Source organism: Schistocerca serialis, chromosome 12, assembly GCF_023864345.2.
Source record: "Schistocerca serialis cubense isolate TAMUIC-IGC-003099 chromosome 12, iqSchSeri2.2, whole genome shotgun sequence".
In the NCBI taxonomy this organism is placed as follows: domain Eukaryota; kingdom Metazoa; phylum Arthropoda; class Insecta; order Orthoptera; family Acrididae; genus Schistocerca; species Schistocerca serialis.
In genome coordinates this window covers 102,019,964-102,040,758 of record NC_064649.1, presented here as the reverse complement: position 1 = coordinate 102,040,758, position 20,795 = coordinate 102,019,964, and the positions used below count along the sequence as shown (strand labels likewise).

General features: G+C 45.7%; 1 protein-coding gene across 5 annotated transcripts in view; it reads left to right on the top strand.

Moving 5' to 3' along the window:
* LOC126428283 (tropomodulin) overlaps positions 1-20,795 on the top strand; it is a 388,068-nt gene that overhangs the window by 131,085 nt on the left and 236,188 nt on the right. The window lies entirely within an intron of this gene.

Genomic DNA, 20,795 nt, shown 5'->3' with positions numbered 1-20,795 from the left:
CTTTCCCAGAACGTTCCAGTCGGCTTCCCTCATACTCATTTTGGATCATCGTCTCATTTCACATCGCTAGTAGTATTACCCCTAAATACAGGGAGTCCACAATGAGACTCCAACATTTGAACTCATAAAATCTGAGAGGAAACACAATTTACTGACGAACAAATACAGGGAAATCATACAGCAGCTCATCAAGCTTTCACACACAGGTGGACGGTTCAGTACACTTGAACATGGGCGCCACGGGTAGCGCGAAGAATATCAAGTCTATAATCGATTTCGTGCCATGTGTTGCGGAGCATCTGTTCTGTGACAGAGTTGATGACAATTCTTATGTGCTGTTCCAAGTCTTGCAGGTCCTTTACTGGTGTAGCGTATACGCGATCTTTCTTTCACATAACCCCACAAGAAAAAATCGAGCGGGGTTATGTCGGGCGAACGTGGCGGCGAGGAATTGGACCTCCACGGCCAATCCATCGTTGCGGGAATGCGTCATTTAAACATTTTCGGACAGCAAGGCTCCAATGGGAGGGTGCACCGTCCTGTTGAAACATCACATTTGGTTGCGGGTCTGTTATCTGTGGCACGGCGAATTGATGTAACATGTCCAGGTAGATGGCTCCATCCACAGTCAGCTCCTGAAAGAAAAACAGCCCAACAATGCTATTTATCATCAAGCCACACCACACATTAACTTTCGGACTGCCGCGCATGTGTTCCCTAGGTGCATGCGGATTTTCGGACCCCCAGATGCGCACATTGCGTCGATTGACAGACCCAGACACGTGAAAGGTTGCCTCGTCAGTAAACATCACGCGTGTTAAAAATGTCTCGTCCGCGGCAATGCGATCTAACATGACACATGCAAAGTCTTATCGCTTTGGTCGATCATCAGGCTTGATTTCTTGCACAACCTACACTTTATATGCGTACAAACGTAATCGCTGATGAAGCACTTTGTGCACTGTTGAACGTTTCATAGGAAGTTCTCGTGCTGCCTATCGCACTGACTTCTGTGGACTTTGTTCGAATGACCGCCGCACTTGTTCCACACGATGTTCGCTGATCCCCAGGCTTACCACCACCGTGCTCTTTCGCAACACTCTCAGTAGCCAAAAACCGATCACACCACTTCTTTATAGTCTTGAACGACGGGGGCGCTTTGATGTTAACTCGACGGAAGTTTGTTTGCACTTGGGTCGCCGATTTTGTCCTTGCATACCACCAGACCAACTGTGCACGCTCCTTCATATCCTCCATTTTGCTAAAACGATTGATTGCATCTCCACTACGGCCACTTGGCGTGTCAAATTTGCACACCACAAACTTGTTGAGTTGCTCTGTCCGCCCCTTCAGGAGTCACAGGTCCCCATCTGAAACGAGAAAGATTTTGGACATTAAAATGTTGGAGTCTCATTGTGGGCATCCTGTACTATGACGATGTGACATGCTCAGATGTTGCCGTCATGAAATAAAGTGTCGTCCTTTCGTGCCGGTTGTCCACTGCATCTGTTACATATATGTAGTTTAATTCAACTGAATGGCCTCTGAAAACTTTCCCTGCTTCAGAGGAAGCGGAGGAAGGAATAGCAACAAGGGGGGCCCCCAAGCTTAATGTCCTCATCTGACGGACGAATCACGATGAGTAGTGTTATATGACTATACTGCATGACAAACTCCGATGTTCGGAATTTGATCCACGATACTGGTGTGAAGTTATGTGACGAGAAACAATAATAAGGCAATTGTCGTCGGTGGAAGGGCACGTCGGTTGTGGGGCCGCTGCCATATGAACCGGCTCACAATCATCGGGGATTGGCGAGCACACGACCTGGCCGCTACTGACTAGTTGGAGCCGTGGAAAAGGATATGGCAGGGCAGTGTAGGGGGCAAGGAGGTAAAGATGCACCCCTACCTACTGTCTCGGGGTCACTTGCGCAATTGTCCATATTTAAATAACCCTAATTGTGACAATAATGTAACCAACTAAAATATTTATATGGGAAAATTATTAATCAGTCATGTTTGTTTTTGTTTTATTAAGCGCAAATAGTGCTAAGATCTTCATTCTCTATTGTTTTGTAATTGCTGTTTCTTTTCACTTACTTGTATGTAAAAAAGGGATGGCGGAGGGAGGGGCATAATTGTTAAATAACGACAGTAGCGTAAACAGATAGTAGTGGCCCACCTCCAAGCCGGTTAGGGACTGGTAACAGGCCGGCCGGGGTGGCCGAGCGGTTCTAGGCGCTTCAGTCTGGAACCGCGCGACCGCTACGGTCGCAGGTTCGAATCCTGCTTTGGACATGGACGTGTGTGATGTCCTTAGGTTAATTAGGTTTAACTAGTTCTAAGTTCTAGGGGACTGGTCACCTCAGCAGTTAAGTCCCATAGTGCTTGACTGGTAACATCCTGGGGCTAGCCCAGAGCGGCTAAGGCGCCATGCACTGTATCCCATCATATTATAAACATTTACTGTCTCTAATTTGTTAATCGAGTAATTCAGTCCCATTGTGTAGCAATACTGCCCACTTCATTATATCTAAATAGTGGGCTTTACGACTGTGCAGTATAACTGTAAAGGCAGTGTTCCTGCGGATACTTATACACTGTAAACTAAGCCATTTCCAGACTTACGGAACGTGATGTGGCTGTCCGATCGTTCACGGACTAACGAACAATATGTCCGTCCTCTCGGGCGCTAATCGTGTGGGGGCGCTGAGATCGTGCATGGAATTCAGCACGCCCCTCCTGAACCCATCTATTCGTGTGACGGGGATGGGATCCCAAGCAACGCGAGCAGCATCATCGCGGAACGATAAACTACAGTCTTGAAAGGGCGCGATGATGCGCTTGACAGTCCTGAGATGTGCTGGCAGACATTTGTCCTTCTTGCGCGGGGCACAGCTCGGTGCTCTCGCAGACAAACATTCAGATGCGATTTCTATGTCGACACTGGTGCTCACTTTGTGTGGTTGCGCTGAAATGCTAATCATTTGCATCTCGAAATACACATATTGTGGCGCAAAATCGAAAGTATTTAGTGTGCTTTATTTGTGTGCTGTAATTGATACTCCTTGTGATATTTCTGCATTGTAGCTGTGAAAATTCTGTAGCTCACTCATAGGTGTCTCAGTTCACATTTCAGAATGGAAGCAGTAATACTGGAACAGCGTTGTTGACCGTTAATGCATTTTACGCAAGTGCTGGACGTGTCGTTATGGTGAGATGCGCAGTCAACATCGCATTTGGTCCAGCACCATCCGAGTTGACCATTTCTCGGAGAGATCGCGGTACAGAACTGAAGTAAAATTGTGATGACAAAATTTAAGAATACTCTGACACAGATTTTGTTTAATGTTTTCCGTTTTTTTTTAACATGTTGATGGAATGTTTCGGAAAGACCAGGAAGGGCCAGTCAGGACGACCAGCCTCAGCTGAAACCCTGAAGAATGTGGAACGAGCGCGAACCTTATTCAATGGCGAGTCCAAACAAGACGTGCAACACAGCAACCCAGAATGTCACGACGGTCTCTCCAGTGGGTAATGAAAGGGAAACGTAACCTTTTCCCTCAAGAAATTCAACGGTGTCAACTTTCGAAGGACAGGGATGTGGAGCGGCGGTATTTTTTTTTGGAAATGTGATTACTGAGGCCTTTGAAAATAGAAGCGTCGATAAGGATCAGGTTTGGTTTAGTGACGAGGCACAGTTCCATTTCCATGGATACGTCAACAAATAGAGCTGTCGCCACTGGACTCCTGGGGATCCACAGGTTCAAATGGTTCAAATGGTTCTGAGCACTATGGGACTCAACTGCTGTGGTCATCAGTCCCCTAGAACTTAGAACTACTTAAACCTAACTAACCTAAGGAAATCACATACACCCATGGCCGAGGCAGGATTCGAACCTCCGACCGTAGCAACAGCGCGGCTCCGGACTGGAGAGCCTAGAACCGCACGGCCACCGCGGCCGGCCCCACAGGCTCAAGCTGCTGGTCCACGCAGTCAACAAAAGGTCACCGTTTGGTGCGCAGTCGGTGCATAATTTATTACTGGGCCCCATTTTATTGACGAACCTGTCACAGTAGACTAATACATACAGGCACTGGAACATGAATTTGTACAGCATGCATCGATGTGGCCGAATGCTCCCGAACTACTGGTTCATACTGGATGGAGTGAGTCCACATCGTGCTGTGGGCGTCTTCGGTTTCTTTCAGGTGACATTCAAAGATCATATCTTTGCCCTGGACACCTCAGAATTCACTGGATCTCGTGTGGAATGTCTCCCTTATAATCCCGATCTCAGCCCGTGTTAATATTTGTTATGGGGTTATCTGAAAGAGGGACTCTTCAAGGATCCACCTTCAACATTACAGGATGTTGGTTCTGCAGTTTGCAAGAGAGATTCGAGCAGCCTAAACTGATGTTCTCCAGAAAATCATTACGTAATTCTGTTGAATTCTCTACACTATCATTGCTGCAGAAGGACAAGACTTTGAAAATCTCCCTCCCTCCTTCCTCCCTCCCCTTCCCGAACTCGTACTGCTATATCGCTGTGTCATCCTCACCCTATCACCGTCAGTGGATACGGATATGGAGGGACGTTTGGTCAGCACACTGCGCCTTCGGCGGTTGTCAGTTTTCGCGACTGGAGCATCTACTTCTCAGTCAAGTAGCTCCTCTATTTGCCTCTGAGTGCACCTAGTTTGCCAGCGGCGCTCAGCAGACTGGACGGTCACCCATTCAAGTGCTAGTCAGTCCCAACAGCGCTTAACTTCGGTGATCTGACGGGAACCAGTGTTACCATTGCGGCAAGGTCGTCGGCACTTCGAGAACCTACTGTATTAAATTCCAGGTTGTCTGCTGTAGCAGATCACAAGAATGCCGCACTATATTACGTTGTAGCAAACAAGAACTCTCTAACACCTATTTTGCACCATCGTGCAGTACACTTCACGCCTTGGAGGATGCTGACTTGATGGTGTTCCAGTCTTACGCGCGATCAGTGTACATTCTCATGAGCCCGGGGTCCCGGGTTCGATTCCCGGCGGGGTCAGGGATTTTCACCTGCCTCGAGATGACTGGGTGTTTGTGTTGTCCTCATCATTTCATCATCATCCAGGAAAGTGGCGAAATTGGACTGAGCAAAGATTGGATCATTGTACGGGCGCTGATAACCACGCAGTTGAGCGCCCCACAAACCAAACATCATCATCATCATCATCATACATTCTCATGAGATAGAGGCATCAGAACGCTGGTCTGTGCACGGTGACACTAGAGGTCTCGTCTCGGGTCGAAGCGGTAGCGACCATCGGGTCTTCCCGCCTACGCACTGCGGCTGGCTGACGTCACGAACAGCGGGCGCCCGCGTGTCTAGACGCAGTGGTGCGTACAGGCGCAGCCGCCTACGCGTCCGCCGGCACTCGATCGATGCGGCGAGACAGCGCGATGGATCGATACTGCAGAGCGCACACAGATTGCCGCAGGGGTCACGGCCAGCTGTTCGATCGCATTAAAGGCCGCCACTTTACTTATCGGTTGGTGATGCCTGAACTTACAGTTGCGTTGGCAACGCAAATCAAACTCGCGGCGTAATTTTGCCCTCCAAAATTCTGCATTCGGCTGAGTTTGCCGTCGTATGAAGAAACGTGAATTGTAACCACCAGTGTCGGAACTGTGCTCTCGCAGTTAGTCTAAGGTTTGTAATACCAGAGAATTGATATAGTTACGTCTTGTCAAAGGATTTCTGAGAGACATTTTTACCGAGCTGTAAAGCAGACGTACACATGTAAGACAACACTCAAGCATGAAGTAGATTAGATACTCTGAGGTGATGAAAGTCGTGGGATACATCTCAATATTGTGTGGGACCTCCTTTTGCCCGGCGTAGCGCCGCATCGACTCAAAAAGTGCTTGGAAGTCTCCTGCTGAAATACGGAACCATGCTGCCTCTACAGCCAACCATAATTGCGAAAGTGTTGCCAGTGGAGGATTTTGTGCACGGCACGAACTGACCTCTTGATTGTGTCTCATAAATGCTCGATGGGATTCCTGTCGGGCGATCTGGGTGGCCAAAACATTCACTCGAATTGTTCAGAATGTTCTTCAAACCAATCGCGAACGAACTGTAGCCCGGTGACATGTCGCATTGTCATCCATGAATGGGTGCAAATAGTCTCAATGTAGCCGAACATGACCATTTCCAGCCGGCCGGGGTGGCCCAGCGGTTCTAGACGCTATAGTCTGGAACGGCGCGAACGCTACGGTCGCAGGTTCGAATCCTGCCTCGGGCATGGATGTGTGTCGTGTCCTTAGGTTTAAGTAGTTCTATGTTCTAGGGGACTGATGACCTCAGATGTTAAATCCCATAGTACTCAGAGCCATTTGAGCCATTTTGAACCATTTCCAGTCAATGCCCGGTTCAGTGTGACCACAGGACCCAGTCCATTCCACATAAACACAACCCCACCATTATGGAACCACCACCAGCTTTCACAATGCCCTGTTGGCAACTGGGTTCATGACGTCGTGGGGTCTGCGCCCTCTCGAACCCTACCGATGAGCTCTTACCAACTGAAATCGGGCTCCTCTGACTAGACCACGTTTTTCCAGTCGTCAAGGGTCCAACCGATATGATCACGAGACCAGGAGAGGCGCTGCAGGCGATGTCGTGCTTTTATCAAAGGCATTCGCGTCGGTCGTCTGCTGCCACAGCACGTTAATGCCAAATTTCGCCGCACTGTCCTAACGGATACGTTCGTCGTATGTCCAACATTGATTTCTGCTGTTATTTCACGCAGTGTTTGTTTGTTAGCACTGACAACTCTACGCAAACGCCGCTGCTCTCGGTCGTTAAGTGAAGGCCGTCGCCCACTGCATTGTCTGTGGTGAGAGGTAATGCTTGAAATTTGGTATTTCGGCACACTGTTGACACTGTGGATCTCTGAATGTTGAACTCCCTAACTATTTCCAAAGTGGAATGACACATGCTTCTTCTTCTTCTTCTTCTTCTTCTTCTTCTTCTTCTTTTGCTTGTGCCTTTTTTCCCGCAACGACGCAGGGTCGGCATGGTTAATCGGATTTGGCAAGGTTAATTGAAGGGGTGGCCAGATGCCCTTCCTGCCGCCACCCCGTAGCCCCCGGGACAGAAGTAGTGTACCCCAACTGTCTGTGTCTACTGTAATCCATGGAATAGTGCGAATGTGTTCAGATGTCTGCGAGCCGTGTAACTGAGGCGGGACGTGGGGACAAGCCCGGTATTCACCTAGTGGCGTGTGGAAAACCGCCTAATAACCATATCCAGGCTGGCCGGCACACCGGCCTCCGTCGTTAAGCCGCCGGGCGGATTCGATTCGGGGCCGGCGCGCCTACCCGAGTCCAGGAAGCAGCGCATGAGCGCTCTCGGCTAACCTGAAGGATCTGGAATGACACATGCATCTAGCTGCAGTTACCATCCCGCGTTCAAAGCCTGTTAATTCCCGTCGTGCGGCGATAATCACATCGGAAACCTTTTCACATGAATCACCTAAGGAAAAATGACAGCTCCGCCAATGCACTGCCCTATTACACCTTGTCTTCACGATACTTCCGCCGCTATCTGTATATAAACCAGATACACTATGTGTGTCCAGTAAGACGCATGCCATGTGGTTTTATAGTTTTAAAAAAATAAAATAAAAAATAAAAAAAAACTTGGAAAAATAACGCGAGATTCTTAATGCCGAGCGGATAGACGCAAATCTTGAGAATTGCTGAGGCTTAAGTGTCACAGAGTAAAAACAAATAGCGAAATATTGTGATAGTAAATGTTATAAAGCCTTACAGTTTGTTGGTGGCTCGTGCTTGGAGTGTTGAATTTGTGTGATGTAGAGTGCAGTATGTGCGACAATAAAGTTGCGAGACGTTTCAGGGTACGCTAACACAAAGGGTTACCTGCGAAAGACGTTTTTGGGCACGTGATATTATTAACTTCTGTGATTATTATAATTGCACATAACGTAGCAGCAATTTAGAAACAGTAACTTTGTGAAAAAGATGTCCTATATTGTTCATGGCAAGCATTACGTGGTATTTTGAAAGCATCCTCAAATCTTTGAATTCCATTACGATGAATAAATTTAAAGCTGTGAATGTGAGTGCAAGCATCGGATACCCTCATGTAACGCACATGGAATTGCTGTTTCTCGCCTTTCAAGTCAAACCTAGATGAGTTTGCCATGTTTGCAGTCAACACGGCGTATACGAAAGTGTACCTATAAACATCGTCCGGGCACGTACAACGGTGCAACATGTTTGAAGTTCTCAGTAAGTTGTCGTGGAGTGCTGTGTGGAGGGAAACATGCTGTGAGCATAAGAATCTTTATTGTAATATACTCCATAATGCTCAACGAGGCGAAGTCACGTAATTGCTAAATAATGAACAGCCTACCAAGGAAAATAACTTTCGGAAAGCCGACGTGCACCCGTAGGCAAAAAAGACTGGCTAGACCTTGTGCAGAAACCACACAATAGCGATAAGTCGAAGGACATGAAAGACGCGTGGTAGTTGAGAAGGTAGTGAGACATGTTCGCGATGTTACTCAGTAGAGGAAACCAGGATTAGATCTAGAAAGGGAATTAAAGTTTTTGCCAGTGATTATGTACTTCTGTTACAGACTGAAAAGGAATTGGAAGAGTAGTTGAACAGAGTGGATAGTGGCTTGAAAAGAAGTTCTAAGATGAACGCAATAAAAGCAGAACAAATGCAACGGAATGTTGTAAAACTAAATCCGTGGAGGGTAAAAAAAATTAAACTAGGAAATGACGTTAATGAGACCCCGAAAGGTGTAGATGAAATTCGCTCTATGGACAGCAATAATTGGCGATGGATGGAGCAGAGACAATATACAATTCAGGCTGTAAATAGGAAAAAACCGTTTCTGAAAAGGAAGAATTTGTTAATACCGATTATATTGGTCAGGTGTTCCCTTTACGATCCACGGTTCAACGGTTTGCAGAGTATACATTTATATTCCAGGGCGATTCAGCTGCTCCAGCCTCTGTATATACAAATTGTTCAAATTATTAGTCCTCTAGAAAAAGGATAGTGCTCTTTTTGTAGCAAATTTTATGTAGTTAAATTTTGTACTTGGATGCGTTTTCGGTAGAGACCGTAGTTGTCGAATTATTCAAGAAAAATGTACGAAAGTGACTTTCAAATGCGTTTTTCTTGATTAACTCGAAAGCTATGGCCCCAATCGAATACGTATTCCAGTACAAAATTGAAGTTGATTGTTTTGTACAAGAACGTACTGTCCATTTTTTCTGTAGGACTAGTAGTTTGCACATAATGAGCGAGAGAATAGGAAATTCTTGCGACCCGCCAGGTTAGGCGAGAGCGCTTACGCGCTGCTTCCTGGACTCGGGTAGGCGCGCTGGCACCGGATCGAATCCACCCGGCGGATTAACGACGACGACAGAGGGTGTGCCGGCCAGGCTGGATGTGGTTTTTAGGCGGTTTTCCACATCCCCCTAGGTGAATAACGGGCTGGTCCCACGTCCCGCCTCAGTTACACGGCTCGCAGACATCTGAACATTTTCGCACTATTCCATGGTTTACACTAGTGGCAGACAGTTGGGGTACACTAATTCCATCCCGGGGGGTACGGGGTGGCGGCAGGAAGGGCATCTGGCCACCCCTTCCACTTACATTGCCACACCCGATTAACCATGCCGACCCTGCGTATCCGTGGGAAACAAGGCACAAAGAAAGAAAGAAAGAAAGAAAGAATATGAAACTCTTGCATGTCGTATTTGAAGGCATTGCATAAAACCCAGCAGTAGGGGTGGCTGAATCTCCCTGTATATTGGGAGGTTACGCTAAAGTGCAGCTACTGACAGGGGTCCAATGTATGCTGTAATTGTCGAATGGCAGTGAAACTTGGCAGTTATTCTAATACGTTAATGTGGAATTGGCTTATGCTGCTCGAAAACAAAAATTGTTCCAATTTTGGCCACCCAGTGCAAATCTGGCTCTATGAATGTACGAAAGACGTATAAAAATGTTTCCATATGTAATGGATTAGGGAAGAAAAGGTCAAGCAACTGAGGAAACCAAGATATTGATTTTATTATTAACCACCGATTATACAATTTGTTTAACACGAGCACTGCAGATGTCGGCCAGATGCCGTACAGCGCCAGATCTGCACCTGGTGTCAAAATTGGGACAAATTTTTTTCCGCGTAAATAGAATATGTACCAAGTTTCGCTGACCTCTGTTCAGTAGCTGCACTTCACTTACAACCACGTGTTATAATCTCAGTTCCCTATTCTGATCCTTTTGGTGGACGTTAGGTGGCCTGTGCCACACGTCCATTCAGCAAGCCACGACCTTCTACAGGCAGGTACGCGCTCGACTGAACTGGTCGCAGGCCAGTGCAGTGTTTGGCCATCGGCAGGCGCGCCAATTGTCCCGAAATAGGCTATCAGCGGCGGCGCGATCGGGCGTTGAACCCGGCGAGTGCGGCCGGCTGGCTATTAGTCTGGACCGGTGCGCCCTGGCTCCGTGTCAGAGCTCGGGGTCGCCTCAGGCATCCGTGTCTCTGCCACTGGCAGTAGCAGCACCGGGTCACGCGTGTCGTCTCGGACGGCGCCTGGCTACGTGCCCGCGGCAGGGTCTCTCTCTCTCTCTCTCTCTCTCTCTCTCTCTCTCTCTCTCTCTCTCTCTCTCCCTCCGTACAAATCAGTCCAACAGCCGTCTGTCTCTCAACACCTCACTTCTTACCGGTTGGCGCCGTTAGACGTACGTGTAGTGCCTATTCAGATCCTTCAATGGACGCTGTGCCTAATGCGTCCTGTTGACTACCCTCATTGTAGGTTCTCTAGGTATCATAACCTACCAGTCCTTAACGCAATGTCCGCAAATGACGCTACTTTACTTCTCATTCGCCAGGCACCAAACTAAATTTCCCATTATTTTCTTTTCACGAGGAGAACACGGCAAGTGCCATCACTTGACTTCCTAGGAACTTGCAGTAGAGGAGCCAAAATAAGAGAACACTTGTCTCGGCTAATCCGCTGATACTCGACCGACTGTCGAAAATCGGTCAAAGTTTTCGAGGTACTTTGTGCCCTTTACCGCGCTATATTCTCAGACATCGTGGTACAGTCGTTAGCGTCGCGGCTTATTACCGTCGCGCTCAGTGTTCAGAACCAGATTAGTACTTGATTTATTGTTTTTCGTGTGTACGTCAGTGTCTGTAGAAGACTACTACATGAGTGTTTTCCAGTGCGTATTGATATGATATCCTTATTCCTCTACTAATCGTATGTCAAATGAATGAATTGAAAGAAAACAGAAATTATTTTGAAATAGTTTTCGGTGAAATTCCTATGGTACAACTTGATTCATAATCAATTGCAAGTCCCAGTTTTCGGAAAAGTGATCCGTTATGTATGGTTTCCCGCGAAATTACTTCCAACGCTCGAAATCTTCACCATTGTTAACGATGTTTCCTTCCCGAGTGAGATTAGTACGGAGAAATGTGAGTGTGGCAAACTTGCCTTCACGCGATGCTCCTCGCGTTTCGAATGCCTCTACGATCGGTATCATCCAAGGAAATCTACCAAATCTTCGCGAATAGTAAAATGTGAATACAAATAATATAAGATTTAATATGAGCACGATATATCAGAATATGAGAACATAAAAAGTGTGTGACACTTACTGTTAAATCCAGTTGCAATTTTACAATTTAGCGTCTTTGTATTTAATAAGGAATATTCGTGTAGTAAGTTTCTACGGATGTGGGTAGATAAACGAAAACAAAAAAAAAAGTGAAAACAATAAACCAGTTTCGAACACGGGATGCAAAAATATGAGGTCATGACACTGGCCACTGAGCCACTATTTCATCTGAGGATATCGCGCTGTAAAAGGCACATAAAGCACCTCGATAATATTGGCCGTAATTTTTTTCATGAACGGTAAGCCGAGACTCGTGTTTGCTTGTTATGAATGCTCTTCCGCTGAGAGACGTTCGTGGGAAATCGGGTTATGGCACTTGCCGTGTTCTACTCGTCAGTGAGGAAACCACTCACAGATTGCCACGGCTTTCTGTCGTAAGAGACCTGGCAAGTGACTACTATTCACTTCAGACACCTTTCACAGTTGGGGAGTTGCAGACGGTAACTGACGAAAAGAAAAATAACAAGGCAGCCCGCCAAGACGGTTTAAGGATCGAACAAATTAAACACTTCGGGCCAAAAACTATTAATTGACTAACAGACCTACTGAACAACTGCAGCAAAAGGTCTGGAGCAAAGCAATACTGGTAGTCCTATTAAAACCAGGCAAGGATCCAACAGATGCTACGAACTTTCGTCCAGTATCTCTGCTGTGGCAGCTGTCGAAGCCCCTCGACAGAATGGTGCTGAACAAGCCGGCTTTAGACTAGGACGTTCATGCCTTGTGGAAACTCAAGATGGATATGAAAGGAAGAGGGGGCTGGTATGGCTTTCATTGATCTGTAAATTGATATATATATATACAGGGTGTTACAAAAAGGTACGGCCAAACTTTCAGGAAACATTCCTCACACACAAAGAAAGAAAATATGTTATGTGGACATGTGTTCAAATAGCTCCGAGCACTATGGGACTTAACATCTGTGGTCATCAGTCCCCTAGAACTTAGAACTACTTAAACCTAACTAACCTAAGGACATCACACACATCCATGTCCGAGGCAGGATTCGAATCTGCTACCGTAGCAGTCGCGCGGTTCCGGACTGAGGGCCTAGAACCGCTAGACCACCGCGGCCGGTGTGGACATGTGTCCAGAAACGCTAACTTTCCATGTCAGAGCTCATTTTATTACTTCTCTTCAAATCACATTAATCATGGAATGGAAACACACAGCAACAGAACGTACCAGCGTGGCTTCAAACACTTTGTTACAGGAAATGTTCAAAATGTCCTCCGTTAGCGAGGATACATGCATCCACCCTCCGTCGCATGGAATCCCTGATGCGCTGTTGCAGCCCTGGAGAATGGCGTATTGTATAACAGCCGTCCACTGTACGAGCACGAAGAGTCTCTACATTTGGTACCGGGGTTGCGTAGACAAGAGCTTTCAAATGCCCCTATAAATGAAAGTCAAGAGGGTTGAGGTCAGGAGAGCGTGGAGGCCATGGAATTGGTCCGAATCTGTTGTTGAGAAGCGTACGAACACTACGACTGAAATGTGCAGGAGCTCCATCGGGCATGAACCACATGCTGTGTCGTACTTGTAAAGGCACATGTTCTAGCAGCACAGGTAGGGTATCCCGTATGAAATCGTGATAACGTGCTCCATTGAGCGTAGGTGGAAGAACATGGTGCCCAATCAAGACATCACCAACAATGACTGCCCAAACGTTCACAGAAAATCTGTGTTGTTGACGTGATTGCACAACTGCGTGCGGATTCTCGTCAGCCCACACACGTTGATTGTGAAAATTTACAATTTGGTCACGTTGGAATGAAGCCTCATCCGTAAAGAGAACATTTGCACTGAAATGAGGAATGACAGATTGTTGGATGAACCATTTGCAGAAGTGTACCCGTGGAGGCCAATCAGCTGCCGATAGTTCCTGCACACGCTGTACATGGTACGGAAACAACTGGTTCTCCCGTAGCACTCTCCATACAGTGACTTGGTCAACGTTACCTTGTACAGCAGCAACTTCTCTGACGCTGACATTAGGGTTATCGTCAATTGCACGAAGAATTGCCTCGTCCATTGCAGGTGTCCTCGTCGTTCTAGGTCTTCCCCAGTCGCGAGTCATAGGCTGGAATGTTCCGTGCTCCCTAAACTGCCGATCAATTGCTTCGAACGTCTTCCTGTTGGGATACCTTCGTTCTGGAAATGTCTCGATACAAACGTACCGCGCTACGGCTATTGCCCCGTGCTAATCGGTACATCAAATGGGCATCTGCCAACTCCGCATTTGTAAACATCGCACTGACTGCAAAACCACGTTCGCGATGAACACTAACCTGTTGATGCTACGTACTGATGTGCTTGATACTAGTACTGTGGAGCAATGAGACGCATGTCAACACAAGCACCGAAGTCAACATTACCTTCCTTTAATTGGGCCAACTGGTGGTGAATCGAGGAAGTACAGTACATACTGACGAAACTAAAATGAGCTCTAACATGGAAATTAAGCGTTTCCGGACACATGCTCACATAACATCTTTTCCTTATTTGTGTGTGAGGAATGTTTCCTGAAAGTTTGGCCGTAACTTTTTGTAACACCCTGTATATATAGGGTTTAACGGGAGACAGGATTTTGGTTTTTCAAGATTTCAGCAGTGTGTACTACAGGACAGGCGCTTCTGTGTCACCGTGCAGAGAGAAAATAGTAGGTGGAGAAACCTAAGGAAAAAAGTCTGAGTTAGAATGGGATTTCTACTTATTACTGTGACTGTACGTATTATTGATTTCCATAGTCTCGCATACTCTCCTCATTAATATTTTTGACCTCCCTTAACCGTTTGTTACTGAATGTGAACTGCTTTCAATATAATAATACTAGCTGAGTATGCAGCATTGCCCGCGTATGTATTTATTCTAATCCCCCCCTCTCTATCTCATCCTTCACCCACTATATGTCCCTCTCCTATATCCATCACCTCAACCGCCTCTCCCTGTCACTCCATCTCCTCCTGCGCCTCTCTCTGCACAACTCCCCTCCCCTTCTATCTGTACAACTCCTCCACATCATTCTCGCTGTTTGTCTGATCATTTCTTCCTCCTCCCTCTCTGTTTACCTCTTCCATCCCCTCCCTATGTCCATTTCCTCCACCCCACTTGTCTCTCCACGTTCTCACACTCATCCCAATAAGAGACTGTTAGTTCACTGCCCAACAATATTTCTCTCCAGATCGCACCTGCGTATCAAATTTGGCTAAAGTCGTTCCAGAGTTTTAGGATGAGCTTTTTAGACGTTACCTTACCTGCGTACGCAAATTTCAAATATATTTCTCACATTTTTAACATCTTCCACGCGTGTTTGTACATATTTTTCACCTGAATCTATAGCGAGTTTCGCCCTATAGTTTCATTTTCAAACTGCGCAATGTTTATAACTTAATACCTCCAGAACTGTTGTCGTACAGTAATGTAATTTTGGAGCTACGTCCAATGTTACATGTGGCTAGTGTCTGCATATTGTGTTCGAAATAGATTTAGTAGTAAAGAAGTAATAAATTAAAAGTTTATGCTTCATGGGACAGTTTTACTGCATGAACAGCGAAAATGTAGTAAGCGATAAACTTCTTTCCTTTTATCGTATTGTGAGTATTGTCAGCAAGAGAAAGTTTCCTACAAGTTGTAAATTATGTGCATTGTTTGTTGCAAGTCACTAAGTTCTCTCATTCTCAAATAGCTGGTGATTAAATTATAGGTATTCGAATGTTGTGGCGTACACTTCTTTTTCCCCCTACCCCCATACTTTTGATGTGTAGAGGTTCTTGTCCCCAGAGCGTTTCTTTCCAGACAGTGATTGGAAGTCGGCACTGTGTTTCTCGAATCACTCCATCACACTCCTGGTCTTCTGACATAGAGCGTTATCTTATTGAAAAAAGCCACTGTCGTCGAGAAACGTGATCATCATGAAGGGGTGTACGTGGGCTGCAACCAGTATACGATACTCCTTAGCCGTCATGGCGTCTTGCACGCACTGCACCTATGGATGCCCACGTGCATGTTCCCCAGAGCACAATGGCGCCGCCGCCAGCTTGTCTCCGCCCCGTAGTAGAAGTGTTAGGGAGCGGTTCCCCTGGAAGACGATGGGTTCGCGCCCTCCCATCGCCATCGTGAAAAATGTATCTGTTTTCATCCGACCATGCAACGCTTTGCCACTACGCCAACGTCTGTTGCCGCTGGTCACGTGCCCATTTCATTCGTAGTTGCGATATCGTAGGTTAACATTGGCACATCAATAGGTCGTCGGCTGCAAAGGCCCATTGTTAGGAGAGTTCGGTGCGCCGTGTGTACAGCCACACTTTGCCCAGGTTTAGTTCCGCCACAGTTTGCAGCCTGCCCTGTTTTACCAGTCTGCCCTGCCCACGACATCTGTAATGAGGGGTGGCCGCCGGACCCCAAGACGTGTGGACGTGGTTTCGCCATGTGTTGAAGACACTCACCACAGCACTTCTCACGCAGTTTCCGAAACGCTCGTGGCGAGCCTCCGGGCCATTACACTCTGCCCTCGGTCAAACAGGTAGATCGCGCGCCTTCCCCATTCTACACACGGACAGCACGCTCACTGACACTACATGCATCGTGCGTGTGAGTGACCAGCGGCCGTTCCTCGGCTGGTGACGCTGCTACCTCCTGGACGGGTTTTTATCAATAGTAGGTCGGTGGTCATAATGTTCTGGCTGGTCAGTATACACAGGGTGTTACAAAAAGGTACGGCCAAACTTTCAGGACACATTGCTCACACACAAAGAAAGAAAAGATGTTATGTGGACATGTGTCCGGAAACGCTTAATTTCCATGTTAGAGCTCATTTTAGTTTCGTCCACCTACACTCAATGGAGCACGTTATCATGATTTCATACGGGATACTCTACCTGTGCTGCTAGAACATGTGCCTTTACAAGTACGACACAACATGTGGTTCATGCACGATGGAGCTCCTGCACATTTCAGTCGAAGTGTTCGTACGCTTCTCAACAACAGATTCGGTGACCGACGGATTGGTAGAGGCAGACGAATTCCATGTCCTCCACGCTCTCCTGTCCTCAACCCTCTTGACGTTCATTTATGAGGCATTTGAAACCTCTTCTCTACGCAACCCCGGTACCAAATGTAGAGACTCTTCGTGCTCGTATTGTGGACGGCTGTGATACAATACGCCATTCTCCAGGGCTGCATCAGTGCATCAGGGATTCCATGCGACGGAGGGTGAATGCATGTATCCTCGCTAACGGAGGACATTTAGAAAATTTCCTGTTTACAAAGTGTTCGAAGCCACGCTGGTACGTTCTGTTGCTGTGTGTTTCCATTCCATGATTGATGTGATTTGAAGAGAAGTAATAAAATGAGCTCTAACATGGAAAGTAAGCGTTTCCGGACACATGTCCACATAACATATTTTCTTTCTTTGTGTGTGAGGAATGTTTCCTGAAAGTTTGGCCGTACCTTTTTGTAACACACTGTATATGGATTCAGCGATTAAAGTTTGCTATTGCCAAAATAAATCATTTTTAACTAATTTTTCCCCATGAACGTATTGGCCATATATCACTAACATTTCCAGTTGGCAGTACCATGCCTTACAGGAGATGGGGATACATGGAGCACTCTTGATACATGGAAAACTCCTGAGAATGGTTAAAATGATGATGTCTGGCGTAAGAAGCTGCTTTCGAATTCGAAGAAATTACTCAGACCCCCTGGAAATAAAAAATGGGCTACGTCAAGGAAATGCATTAGCTTGTTCATTATTTAATGTAGCAGTCGAGGAGGTGATTAGGGAAGCAGGCCTACAGACCTGGGGCACCATCCTCTACAAGTCACAGCAAATTGTAGCATATGCAGATGACGTAGACATCATAGCACGGACAGTACCAGCACTGAAAGAAGCTTTTACAGCCTTAAGTCAAGCAGGTAAGAAGGTGGGTCTTACGATAAATGAAGATAAAACTGTGGGAAAGCATATCAACCGAATATGCCGTCAACTTTCAGTGTGAATGAATACCCATTTGAAAGAGTTGATATCTTCAAGCACCTTGGTTCCACACTCACTTGTTTTAATGACAACTGAATTTAAGATTAGGCTAATATTAGCAAATAAGGCATAGTTTCTCTTGAGTAATTTATTTCGGTCAAGACACTTCAGCCGCCCAACAAAACTCACTATTTATAAAACCCTTGTTAGACCAGTTATCACTTATGCTTCGGAAACAAGGCTCTTTGAGGACAATAATTGGCCTTGCGTATGAGAGAGAACAGTGGATGAAAAGGTACAATGCAGAATTGTACACTTTATATGCCGATGTTCCTGTAACAAAAATCATACGATCAGGGAGGATAAGATGGATAGGTCATGTGGCAAGAATGGAGGAGTCTGAGGTGATAAAGAAGATTCTCTCTGGTAATCCGGGATGACAAAGAGGGCGAGGTCGACCTCGAGCAAGATGACTGGATGGAGTGGAAGAAGACCTACGGAAGCTCGGATGCGGAAACTGGAGGAGGGTAGGAGGTGACCTGATGGATGGCGGAAGCTCGTTGGCAAGGCCAAGGTTCATCCTGGACTGCAGCGCCACAGAAGAAGAATACCATAACAACTTTTATATTGTATTTAAGCTACGTGTGTCAAGAGAGGATGGCAGCTGCAGTCTTCCGCACCTGCTCCAAAAAGGAAAAGCTACAGCTTCTACGACTGTTATTCACTAAGTTATTCACTAAGTTAATCATAGATGGAAAGAAAGTGTTGCATTGAAGGCCTGAATATGTAGTGCACCACCAACACCAAGTTGGCGCAGGTTGATTTTTCTCTAGGTGATATTTAGGAACTTAATGCTACCCACTTTATTGTCCTTCCCATCAATGATTTCACTGGTCTGATGCGATTTACCACAGCTTCCTCTCCAGTGGCAGTGTCTTCATCTCAAAGTAGCACTTACACACAAATTCATCAATAGTTTGCTTAATGTATTCCAGTACCCATCTTTGCCGACAGTTTTGTCCCCTCCATGGCTCCCCTTCGTAGCACAGGAGTCACTCTTTCATTTCTTAACACACGTCCTCCTATACGACTGCTACGCCCTGATCGATTAAATGACAGTGGCCGTGTGATTGACAGACTAACATTTCGGAAATCATGCAATCCGCCCAAAAACACCGCCGAAACGGGATGGAAAAAGTTCACATTTAGTGTTGGAAATGACTGTCCAATCTGCTCGAATTCTAGTTTCATAGTTGTGAACTTGTCGGTTTAATACTTTTAAATTCTTTAAAAGACATCCCAGGAAAATTTTATATTAGTAACCTCATTCTCTTTATTGCACATGTTTCAATTATAAACTGTTTAAACACTTACGTCTACCCGTCAAGCAGATTAGATGTGCAGAACAGTTGACTTGACTTAAATTCGGGCATTCTGATTGGTCATTACCGTCCTGCAGTAAAAGCACTCCTCTGAAAAGTTCTGTCTCCGCCAAGAATTCTCGCATTTCCGTTTCCCATCTACAAGGGCACATTACCGACTGCTCTCCCCTGTGCGATTTTCTTCGTACGTAGGCAATTCGAAAGTCATTGACCTATTTTCGGACATCAATTCCCTAAAGCTGTACGATGCATTTTTCAAAACAACTCAAATACATCGACTTCTAAGACTGGAAGATATCCGTACATACATCTATAACCCGTTCGTGGTTCATAGTGCACAGTAGTACGTGATTGCGCAGCGCTGTCACGTAATCCCGAGGTCACTAGTTCAGGTCTTGGTAGCAGCACTCTTTTTACTTCTACCTACGAGTAAATGCTATGTTTATTACCAACGTGAAATGTTAACAATCTTTTATAAAAGTGACATCTTTATTTTTAATCACTAATCATATGAAAATGTGCATATTCAGAATAAATCAGAATTGTCAAAAAATGCGAAACACAAGATAGAAAATAAAATACTTTTTTCTTCACATGCCTAATGTATTATTGATTTATATAATTCTTTCATTAAACAACGAGGTATTTGCCTGTATCTATCAAATTTCAGTTTATTTTCAACTGGTTAAAAATTAAAAGATGTTATTTCTATTAAAAAATGTGATCCAGTATTCGTTAATTAACAGTATCAGTTGATGATTAGTATAGAATTTAAATAGAAGCGAATAAAGCTGCTACTAACAAGAATCGTACCAGCGACTATGCGATTTAAGACGTGTGTTACGCACTCTACTACTAGAGAAGTTTCTGATCTTTAAAAGCTATTTTTTCTAGTTTTTATGGGGATTGTGTCCTACTGTCTTAGTAAACTGATGTTCAGATTCTGACCTTCGAATTCTGTAACTATGACGCAAATTGAATAGCGCCAGATTGTAAGGTCCTTTATCAATGGCATTGGGTGAAAAGCTGGGGTCTTCAGAACTTCAGTGTGAGTCTCCAAAAAAAAAAAAAATAAATAAATAAATAAATAAATAAATAAATAAATAAATAAAATTAAAAAATAAGAAAAATTGCGAATTGCGGAAAACACAGCCGCCACTTCCTGGCTGCAGTCACCATTGAGTGTCCCTAACCTATGGGGCCTATAGACTGGACCCCACTCTGGAATTCGCTTCGTTGACAGTCACCATCATTTCTCAAGACCCAGATGGGCGAAAAATTCCTGCCTCACTTCGAACTAGGTGTTCTTCCTCACACATTTCGCGTTTACAGGCTCTGGAATGACATGCTAGAACTACTATTACAGCCGTCGAGCTCTCTTGCATTAGCGCAACTACTACAAAACTACTCTGTACGTACATGAAATGTATTCGCAGTTGCAAACACGAACAGCCATCCGTTGTGTAAGGGGACGACGATGATGAAAATTTGTGCCGGACCTGGACTCAAGACTGAGTTGCCGCTTTACGCGACGGGCGTCTTTAACTGCTTTCACTATTAGTGCACAACTCGGGTCAGGCCCCAGAGATACGTCGTCTTGCCTGCGTCACTACCTGTACTCGTCCACACATTACGTAATTCCTGTACAGGGGAGGATATTTTAATTGAAAGTTGCCGCCCGGTGTCGGTGGGTAAGTACGATGT